Source organism: Rhincodon typus, chromosome 23, assembly GCF_021869965.1.
Source record: "Rhincodon typus isolate 14 chromosome 23, sRhiTyp1.1, whole genome shotgun sequence".
In the NCBI taxonomy this organism is placed as follows: Eukaryota; Metazoa; Chordata; class Chondrichthyes; order Orectolobiformes; family Rhincodontidae; genus Rhincodon; species Rhincodon typus.
In genome coordinates, this window is record NC_063354.1 from 16,252,735 (window position 1) to 16,263,179 (window position 10,445).

Below are 10,445 nucleotides of genomic sequence, written 5' to 3' on the forward strand. Positions count from 1 at the left end.
CACCAAACACAAAGCAACTGCTTTATTTGGAATTCAGGGAACTCCCAAGACCACAGGATGTCCTTAAAGCATTCTTGAAGAGGCCAAGCATGTCTGATGATTGGCTTATGATCAACCAAAGTGGAAAAAGCTTATTTGGGAAGACACCCCAAACACTTCAAGAGACTTTGTCGGGAATGTGCAGAAGCAAAGTCAAGGCATAAGAACAGCTACATACATTTCCAAACAGTCCATCCAGCCAGCCCTTCAAGCACCACCTGCCTGATGTTGTAGAGTCTACAGATCATGCATTGGAATTGTCAGTGATCTTGGACAAACCAATTTGGAATGGAAGCAAATCATCCTCAGCCTGAGGAAATGCCTGAGAGGAAAGGAAGAGAACATTTACAATGCAGAAGGAGGTCATTCAGCCCTATATATCAATGACAATTGAAAATGGACTTCCAGACAGCTCACCAGCAGCTGCCAGGGTAAGAGGGATTTGCAGGGCAGGGGAATGACAACTTATGCAACTCATTCCCTCTTTGACCATAAGCCTGTATTTATGTCACTTCAAGTGCACATGCAAGTGTTTTTTTAAATTTGATGAAGGGTTTTGCATGCACCACCTTTTCAGACAATGAGTCCTAAACCTCCAAAACCCTCTGAGTGTAAAGGTTTTTCTCAAGTCCCCTCCAAACCTCTCTGCCAAATATTTTATACAAGTTATTTTGTTTATCACAATCATGACAACTGTTGGTAATTTCCTATTTCATCAAAGGGCTAGTTACCACATTTACAACTGTTTTCTTCCCCCTTCACTGTTTAATTACCTTATCTAAGTCATGGTTTAGTGCAATACGTTCCCTGATTTTTGACCTTCCCGCAACAGGAAATAGGTCCTTCCTACCATTGCTATTTGGGCCACTCATAATTTTAACTCTGAATAAATGTTCCCTCAACCTCCTCCAATAGTAAAACAAACCCAGTCTATCCAATCTTCTCTGAAAATTCTTTACTGCTGCTGAAACTTTTGCATATCCTCTCAGTGACCTCTCTGCTTTAATCACATCCATCATGTAAGGCAGGCTGGACATCGTTCCCCTGCTCTGCACACCCCCTTTCCCGGGCACCAGTTGGAGACCTGGCAGGGAGTCTACCCTCTCCTCCCAACACAAGTAACTGCCCATCAGACACAGAGTTGGCCGAGGCCTGGCCTCCCATTTGATTGTGGGCCCTGGACAGTGGCAATCCCTCTCCTGATTGGCAGCAGGGGTCCTGGAGAATGGAGACCCAGTCCCAAGCTCAGCACTGGATGCCAGGACACAGGTGAGTGAGGGTGGCAGAGGGGCCTTGTAGAGGGGAGCCATGGAGTTGTAAAAGACAGTAGGGGCTCAGAGCCAATGGCACAGGGCTGGCTTTCAGCAACCACAATCCTCCCTGACAGCGAGACCTTTGATCAGATACAGAGTGTGTTTGTCAATGAGGGATTCCACCTCTGAACAAGTCCAAAGGTAAACCTGGCTGGGTTTGTTGGGGGCTTTTGGGATATGGGGGAAAGCTAATTGTACTTTAGAAGAATCCGTGAGCCACCAATATGTTGTGGTGAACTCAGGGATAATTGACCGTAACGGCTTCATTAGTTGCCTTTCTGCTGCCTGCAGGTGAAATGGCACTTTCCCATTGTAACTGAGGACAGTTTTCAGAATCAAAGGCAAAACCTGCTGGACAAAGTCAGAAGTCACACGACACCAGGTTATATTCCAACAGGTTTATTTGAAATCATGAACTTTCGGAACGCTGCTCCTTCATCAGGTGACTCTGAACGTTTCGAGTGCAGTGACCCTTCGTTAAAACTGAACAAATTCTGATGAAAGGTCACTGGGCATGAACATTAACTCTGCTTTCTCTCCACAGATGCTGTCAGACCGGCTGAGTTTCTCCAGCAATTTCTGTACTTGTTTTAGATTTCCAGCATCCGCAGTTCTTTGTTTTATTTTGCAGTTTTCAGGATGTTGGGAATCCATTGCAGGTACTTTCGCCTGTATCTCTTGCCCCACCAACGCCAAGCAGCTCTGGCACAGCAGACTACATCGTATTGTGGCTTATCTCATATTTTATGCAGTTCTAGCATACTCACCCTGTTCTTAAAATTGATCATTCAGAAAATAAAGGAAAGAATCCCATATGCCTTCTTAGTGATCTTATCTAACTGTTGTGCTGCCTCTAGGGATATATGCATTCACTATAATGTCCTAATACAGACGCCTGTGGGTTTCCACTGGAAACTGATTAGCTCAGTTGGCTGGACAGCTGGTTTATGATGCAGAGTGAGCCCAGAGCATGGGTTCAATTGCTGCACCAGCTGAGGTTACCATGAAGGATTCTCCTTCTCAATCTCTTCCTCTTACCTAAGGCATGAAGACCCTCGGATTAAACCACCATCAGTTGGCTCTCTCTAATAAAAGAGTAACCCAATAGCCTGGTAAGACTGTGGCAACTTTACCTTTATGCCTATCAACGATTTACACAGAGAAGGAAAAAACAGTAAAACTGGGGAATGACACCCACTGATCTAACCTGTCTTCCGTATTTCAGAATGGAGGATTTATATGCTAATTCCCATGTATTACTGTTTATTCTTTTTAACTGGGTTTTCCCTATGTTTCTCTTCCATTGTGTTCTGACAGTTTGGTAGTCTGTAGTATGCTCCCAGGAATATGATTATTTGTGTCCTCAGTTCTGCCTACAAGGTTTCATTTGGTAGCATAGAATCCCTATGGTGTAAGGACAGGCCATAATGACTCTCCAAAGGGCATCCCAAACAGACCCAACCCCTTACCCTATCCCTATCCCTATAGCCCTGCATTTCCCATGGCTGATTCACCTCACCTGCACATCTTTGGACCGTGGGAAGAAACCAGAGCACCCAGCAGAAACCCATGCAGAGAATGTGCAAACTCCACACAGTCACCCAAGGCTGGGATCAAGCCCAGGTCCCTGGTGCTGTGAGGCAGCAGTGTGAACCACTAAGCCACCATGCCACCCCGCATTACTGTCTTCATAGATGTGATTGGTTTTCATCCAGTATTGCCCTTTTTAATCCTACTACACTGTCTGAAAACTTTGTAACCACGAGCGTAGAGCTCCCATTCATATGTCTTTAAACCTTGTTTCAGCTTTATTGTCACACTTTCACACAACCGCCTGAGCCGTCAGCTCATTGACATCATTCACAAGACTTTTACCTCAGTTGGCTAGGTCATTGCTTTGTGATTCAGAGTGGTGCTAACAGTGTGGGTTGAATTCCCACACCAGCTGTGGTTATCACAAAAGTCTCTCCTTCTCAACCTCACCCCTCGCCTGAGCTGTGGGTGACCCTCAGGTTAAAGCGTTACTAGTTGTCTTTCTCTAATGAGAAAGTGGTACTACGGTGACTTTATTAAATTATATGCTACTAATCGCTGAATAACACCTTAGCTACCTATTTTGTATGCATTGTTTTCTCTGTCTTCTGTACCAACTCACTGATCTCCTGTTGCACATTTCTGGTATTGTTTTACTCCTTTTTGAATTGGCTTTAGTTACCATGCCAAACTAGTTTAAACCTTCTTCAATTAAACTCGCATCAATGAGAGGTTAGAGAATAATCAGATGATGAATAAGCATAACCATAAACTATATGTCAATGTGATTGTAAAGAGTGCCCCGAATAATCAAAGAAATACATGTTTTACAACTAAAATAATCATCATTGGGTCCACTGCTGCACCAGGCTAAAGGCTGTTGTGGACCTCAAGGCTAATTTTGTTGATTATTCACATTCAACGCTTGTAATTAACTGATTTATTTTTCAAAAGCATTCTTCATTTCCTGCAGAGGTGATTTTACACTTCACATTCAGAGAAACAGTCCCTTCTATTTTACTATCAATTACTACTGCTTCCAGCATTTCAATTACAGTGATTCTTCGTAGTCTTCACATTTCCTGGCATATATAGGAGTAGATTTTAGTATAAATACAGGATTCATAATTAATGCCTCCAAAGGTAATGCCTTATTTTTTCCTTATTTAGCTCAATGTCAGATTTTGTTACATAATAATGACTGTGAAGGATTTTGGGTCACAATGTGAAAAATACTATGTAAATATAAGTTGTAGTTGTTTGCTTGCTTTAGTTATTCCAGTGGCAGTCGTCAGCCATGACAACTGTGTAATTTTGTGAGAGATTGCCTTTAAAATGTGCAGCAATGTCACTGATCAGATAACCCAATCTTCTGAATATTTTGAGGGGGTTTGGTCTAGTCCATAACATTTGTCCTGAGTGGTATTGATCTTCTTGGGTATTGCTGCACTTATCCGGGAAAGTGGAGAATATTCCCTCACACTCCTGAAATGTGCGGAGTAGATGTTGGACGGACTTAAGGAAGACAGGAGGTGAGTTACTTGCTGCAGGATTCCTAGTCACTGTCCACCTGTTGTACCTTTAGAAATTATGCAGATGAACGGTAACCCCAGATTTTTGATGGCAGAGAGTTCAGTGATGGTAAGAAATGTTAAGAGAAGATTCTCTCTTACTGGACAGGATCATTGCCTGGCATTTGTGTGGCATGAATTTTACTTGCCACTTATCAACCCAAACCTGGATATTGTTCAAGTCTTGCTGCATTTGGACATGGATTGCCTCAGTAGCTGAGGAACCATGAATGGTTCTGAACATTTTGCAATCATCAGCGTTCATTCCCACTTTTGACATAATGCTGGGAATATGTTCATTAATCAAGCAGTTGATGAGGGTTGGGCTGAAGACACTACCCTGAAGAAATGCAACATTAACATCCTGGGACTGAGATCATTGATCTCCAACAACCACAAGAATTTTCCTTTGAGCTTGGTGTCACTCCAACCAGTGGAGAGATTTCTTCTGATTTCCATTGATTCTACTTTTGCTAAGACACCTTGATGCAACACTCCATCAAATGTGACAACTTTTGAGGTGAGGAGCCCAATGCAGAACTTAAAACAAATGGCAGTGAACAACATATCATTGAGTAAGTGCCACCTGATAGCGCTGTTAGTGATATTTTCTATTATTTTACTGATAATAAAGAGTGGGTTGATGGGGCAGTAATTGGTTGGCTTAGATTTGTCCTGTTTTTGCAGGCATACCATAGCTGGGCAATTTTCCACATTGTTGGGTGGATGCCAGTGTTATAGCTGTACTGGAATAGTTTAGCTGGAGACACAGCTAATTCTGGAGCACAAATCTTCAGTATTATTGCCGGGATTTTGTCAGAGCTGGAGGCTTTGCAGTATCCAATGCCTTTGGCTGTTTCTTGATATCACACGGAGTGAATTGAATTGGTGGCAGTATAGCATCTGTAAGGCTGGGAACTTCTGGAGAAAGATAATGTTGATCATCCACTTGGCACCTCTGGCTGGAGTCAGTTGCAAATGCTTCAGCCTTTAAGAAAATGGCAAACTATTTTGAAGAAAATAATTATTTTGCCTTAAAGCAATCTTGTTTTGATATGCATTCAATATCGAAGCGTATGGGTACAGCCGTACAATATTGCCAAAACATTAACTGGTTTAATCAATGACAGAGTTTATTAATCAACTGAATTTGATTTACGCAACCCATCATTTTGAATTAATTCCACTTATCAAGAACTGTGGTTTCAATCAGATTTCACCAAGGTAACAACACTGGTGATTACCATGTTGAAAGATGATTAGTGTTGGATTTAAATTCTCCAGTCACATGTTTGCTTTGTTTTCATTCTTTAGAGGAGCAGAGAATCATTTAAAATTTACAGTTTGGAACTGACCATCCAGCCCAACTAGTTCAGGCTGGCTTGGAGCAACACCTACCCTTCTTCATCAAACACCGTAATCCTCGATTCTTTTCTTCAGTGTTGGAGATTGTAGTGAATTATTAAGGTTAATTTCAAAATGGATTCTTGAGATAGCTTGCAAGTCAATAGCATTAGAAAACCATATATTGGATATATTAAAGTCTAGTCAATAGTACATTTTAAAACTGCTATATGTAGGTTTCTATTAACCATTAGTGTGAAAGAAAATGGGCCAAGTCCAAATGACCACTCCTTTCCTATGTTCTTAGTTTTTTATTAATCTATCTGTTTTTGACACACTTTTGGGTTTAAACCCAGACCTTCTGGCCCAGAGGTAGGGACACATGCACTGCATCATGAGACCCTCTCATATTACCATACATTTGTAGGCAGAAACATAAAGAACTACAAAAATATCTTAAATATTAATACCAGAACATTTTTGATAGTTTATGACAATTATAAAATCTATGAGAAAATATTTGTTGTTCAAGATCATGTTGTTGAAGCATGAATATTTTTCCCATTTATTTCTGTCCTTCCTTCATACAGATTCATCCTTCATTTATATAACTGCCAGCATGGGAACTAATATTGTATGGATGCTCTTTGTATTTTGCCATGTGCTGGAAGAAGCAACAAAAGAAAGAAATGTGCTGATTAGATGAGATATGTTCTGTGCGCAACATTCAAAAGACAACCTGATGATGTAGTTGGGAAACATCTAGTTTACTAAGAATTGCATTGTGCACTTTGTCTACTTAAGGCTACCATACACATATACCAGTGAAAGTATCAAAACAAATGGTGTGGATGCTGATGTTCAAGCCTGGAAGACCCTCACAGTGTTTTAAATGAAAGTATTCCATATGATTTCATGTATTGCAGCAACTATATTTTCATTCTGCACTCATTGAGGGCATGTAACACACCAAGATTACTGTGCAGTTATGAAAACCAAATAACTACTTCAGAAAAAGGGATGGTCCCAGGAATTGACTGGGTGGTAGACACAAATTTAGCCATATATTCCATGTCAAGCATGAGAATTGAGGATTGATTAAGCTCCACTCAATCTGATGTTGTCATAAAGACAGATGGGAAAAATTCACAACATCATAGGATTTCAAAGCGAATGGACCCATCACCATCAGTCTCCTCACAGTCTTTGTAAAATGTCTATTTTACTGAAGTAACTTGTACCTGATTGCGATAATACAATAAACTATCTGGTTGAAGTTAAGAGCCTTTTCTCATTAAATACCTAGTGGTTCTCCCTTCTGATATTTGACCAAATAGACTTTATAGATTCAGTCAGAAGATTGGATGGGGGCAGCAATTTACCCAATCCTACATGGGAATGGTCAGCATTGCATGCTCATGTGACTTGGTGCCAGTGTTGATTGTTTGTAGAATCAGTTTAGCTGCACTCCTATGACAGCAATCACATTGTCTAATCATTATAGTTGGCACTAGATTTCTGAATTACCTCCAGGACAATAGAATGAAGTTGGCATTGATTTTGCAGATATAAACATTGGTGAATGCCAGTTTGTTGACTGATGACTACAGCAGATTCTCAGTTAGAGAAGTCATTGCTTTAATTAAAACTTTCATCCCAAAGCTTGCCCAGATGTGTGCTTTGATGTCCTTCAGCTGCTGAGCTGTGACAATTGACTCCATTTGCCTGCATTTTTTTTTATTCATTCACAGGATGAGGGCATCACTGACCAGACAGCATTTATTGCCCAGAGGGGTTCAGAGTCAACCACATTACTGCGTGTCTTCAAATTACATGTAGGCCAAGCCAGATAAGGACGGCAGTTTCCTTCCTTAAAGAACATTAGTGAACCAGGTAGGTTTTCTGACAATTGACAATGGTTTCACGGTCATCATTAGACACTTAATTTCCAATATTTTATTGAATTCAAATTCTACCATCTGCCATGGTGGGATTTGAACCCAGGTCCTCAGAATGTTATCTGGATCAATAGTCAAATGATAATACCACTAGGCCATTGCCTCCCCATCATTAATTCAGTAAATTTGTGAACTACCCGGCCTTCACTCATCAAAACATTATGCCTCTTTGGTCAAGAGCTAAAGAGAAATTGAGAGATTTGCACATATTGTACATTGATAAAACATAAAGTTGGAGTTAAGAAGCCATGGAATCAACAGTGTATCACTTTCTTCACAACTGTGGAGCGATTCCTCACTTGGTTAACTGAAAGTCTCCAGCTACACTCCCCCTCGCAGATCTATGTGCATATGTCTTCCAGAGATACCCTGGGAACTAATGATTAACATGCTCACAAATTCAGTTCAGAGCATAAGGAATAAATGAACATAAACGCACAGAAAAACATGCCATTTAGAGCTACACTGCTAAAGCTAGGTGATAAAGTGTTTGTGAATTGTGATGGATATATTGGAAAGCAAACAACCTCATGACATCCAGAAATTTGCTGTGACCCACAGAAAAAGATTCACGTTCCCTGCTAAATGTGGTTTGCAAATGATTGTATATATTCTTTGAAGTATTGAAAACATGATTTTTGCAAGCATTGAATTAAACTGAATTGAGTCACGTGTATTCAATGTAAAAATACAGTGAAAAGTGGGTACCTTCATTGAATCAAATTCTGACATCAACATCTCAGGTGAAGAACATGAGTTAAATGAGACCAAGCTTGATTTCAGATGACATTCTACCCATGAAAGAAAATATGGTGCCATTATTTATGTCTATCAGCGCAAGCAGAAATTCAGCTTCTTACCAGTTCTTGCTAAATCTCACTGCTCCTTTCCAAGAATTTCAAAGGATGATTCTCTTCATAGCAATGATCCAGCATCGTGATGCCAATGGACACCAAACAACAAACTAGGCTCTGAGCTGGCTTTCCTCACGGTCAACTGACCACGAATCATTTTCCTCTGATTGGAGAAGTATAATGACCTGGATAGGACTGGGCACCTGATGCCTTCTCTTCCTGGGCTACATCAACAGTGTCCCACTGTTAGCTGAAGAAAAGAACATTAAACAGAAATGAGAAATTGTGCCAAAGTTCTTTCCACTGAAGAAGTCCTTTGTGGTAAACTTCCACCCTTTGGGTTGATTTGACACTGGTGCAAATTCGCCATGGTAACACAGGTATAATTACACAGACTTAAACCTTTGACATGTTAGCGTCAAATTATCGAAACCAACTTTGAACAGGTGGATTTCCCTATGGACAATATTACAGATTTTCACTTTTTAAAAAAAAATATAATTTGAAACAAGATGAAAGTTTGCCTGTCTACATTACAAGTAGAGAAACAGGCTAACTGGTCCAACGAGTCGGTTGTATCTGTTGGGGAACCAACCACCAACTTGTGGTTGGTTTAGAATATTACCAGCAATTTTCTTTCTCATTATTTTTAATCACCTGAGTGAATGTGCTATGGCACACCCCTGTGGCAGATGGGACTTCAAATCAGTCCATCTGGCCCTGAGGTAGGGACATTACCCTGTACCACAACAGTCCAAATCCCTTTCTATATTGGATATAAGGGTCTATTTGCTTAGCAATGATAGGGGATTAACAACTAGTGAGTTATAATGAGAAGAGTTAGTTGTCATAATAAGATGCAGTTTATTGCATAATCGCAATAGGGACAAATTAAATTAATTAGTGAGGAATAATAACTAAGGAGGCAATGATGACACATCTGTCTCCATCGAAATATCAAGGTGGATTCAACAAATTGGGTGGAGCTTAATGCAGCCTCCATCATTGCTTCTTTCAGGATTATATTATGCAACACAGTCCATTGCAGCTTTGGCTTTCATTTCAATGTTCTCCCATCCTTCTTCATCTAAATCCAGCAGAAAAATCCTCTATTAATATTGCTAATGTCCTGGCACCAGGACCAAAATCTGGCACTGCCCTGGCTTTGTTCGATGCTCGGACCTACAGGCACCATTTTTCCAGCTGCGATTAACTATAAGACCACCATAAGGGCTGCCGATCTGAGGATTGGCAGCTTAGCAGGATGCCCCCAGCAGGGGCCATTCATGTGTTTGGGGGAACCTGGTGCCTGCCTTTGAGGAGGGGTCTGGGGTTATTATTACATCAATGGTAACCATTGTTGCCAGGGTGATCCTCTTTGCACTACCAAGCACCTATCAAACGTTGCCCCTTCCCCCATAGTTGGAACCCACCAGAGGCCACCAGGGTTTACATGGCATCCTGTCCATATTGTAGGGGGCCTTCCTGATGTGGGTAATATGTCAATGCAGACATCAAAAATGTCAGGAGGCAATGATGACACTTAATTTGAAGACTACTTAAGGGGTTCAACTGGATGCCCATTGGATGGCTAAACTGCCGTATTTCCATCACTGGCAAAATGACATGGTTATGGAAAGACATTGGGTTCCCCTCCCATTGCCTATCTCCTGAAACATAGCCAGTCCTCTCACCTGTCAACCTGTCTACAATGGGTAGAAAAATACAACCTCTGCGTTGACTGTATCAAAATCTTTCAGAATTTAAACACCTCTATTTAACCTAAGATAACAAGGTGTAGAGCTGGATGAACACAGCAGGCCAAGCAGCATC

The 10,445-nt window shown here is 41.0% G+C and overlaps 1 long non-coding RNA gene across 1 annotated transcript in view; it reads right to left on the reverse strand.

The window, feature by feature from the left end:
* Positions 1-5,573: 5,573 nt before the first annotated feature.
* LOC125485848 overlaps positions 5,574-10,445 on the reverse strand; it is a 16,315-nt gene continuing 11,443 nt past the window's right edge. Inside the window, exons 2-3 of the long non-coding RNA XR_007264550.1 lie at positions 8,619-8,862; positions 5,574-6,464 (exon numbers count right to left, since the gene is read on the reverse strand). This is a non-coding gene — a long non-coding RNA (uncharacterized LOC125485848). The remainder of the gene's footprint in view (positions 6,465-8,618; positions 8,863-10,445) is intronic.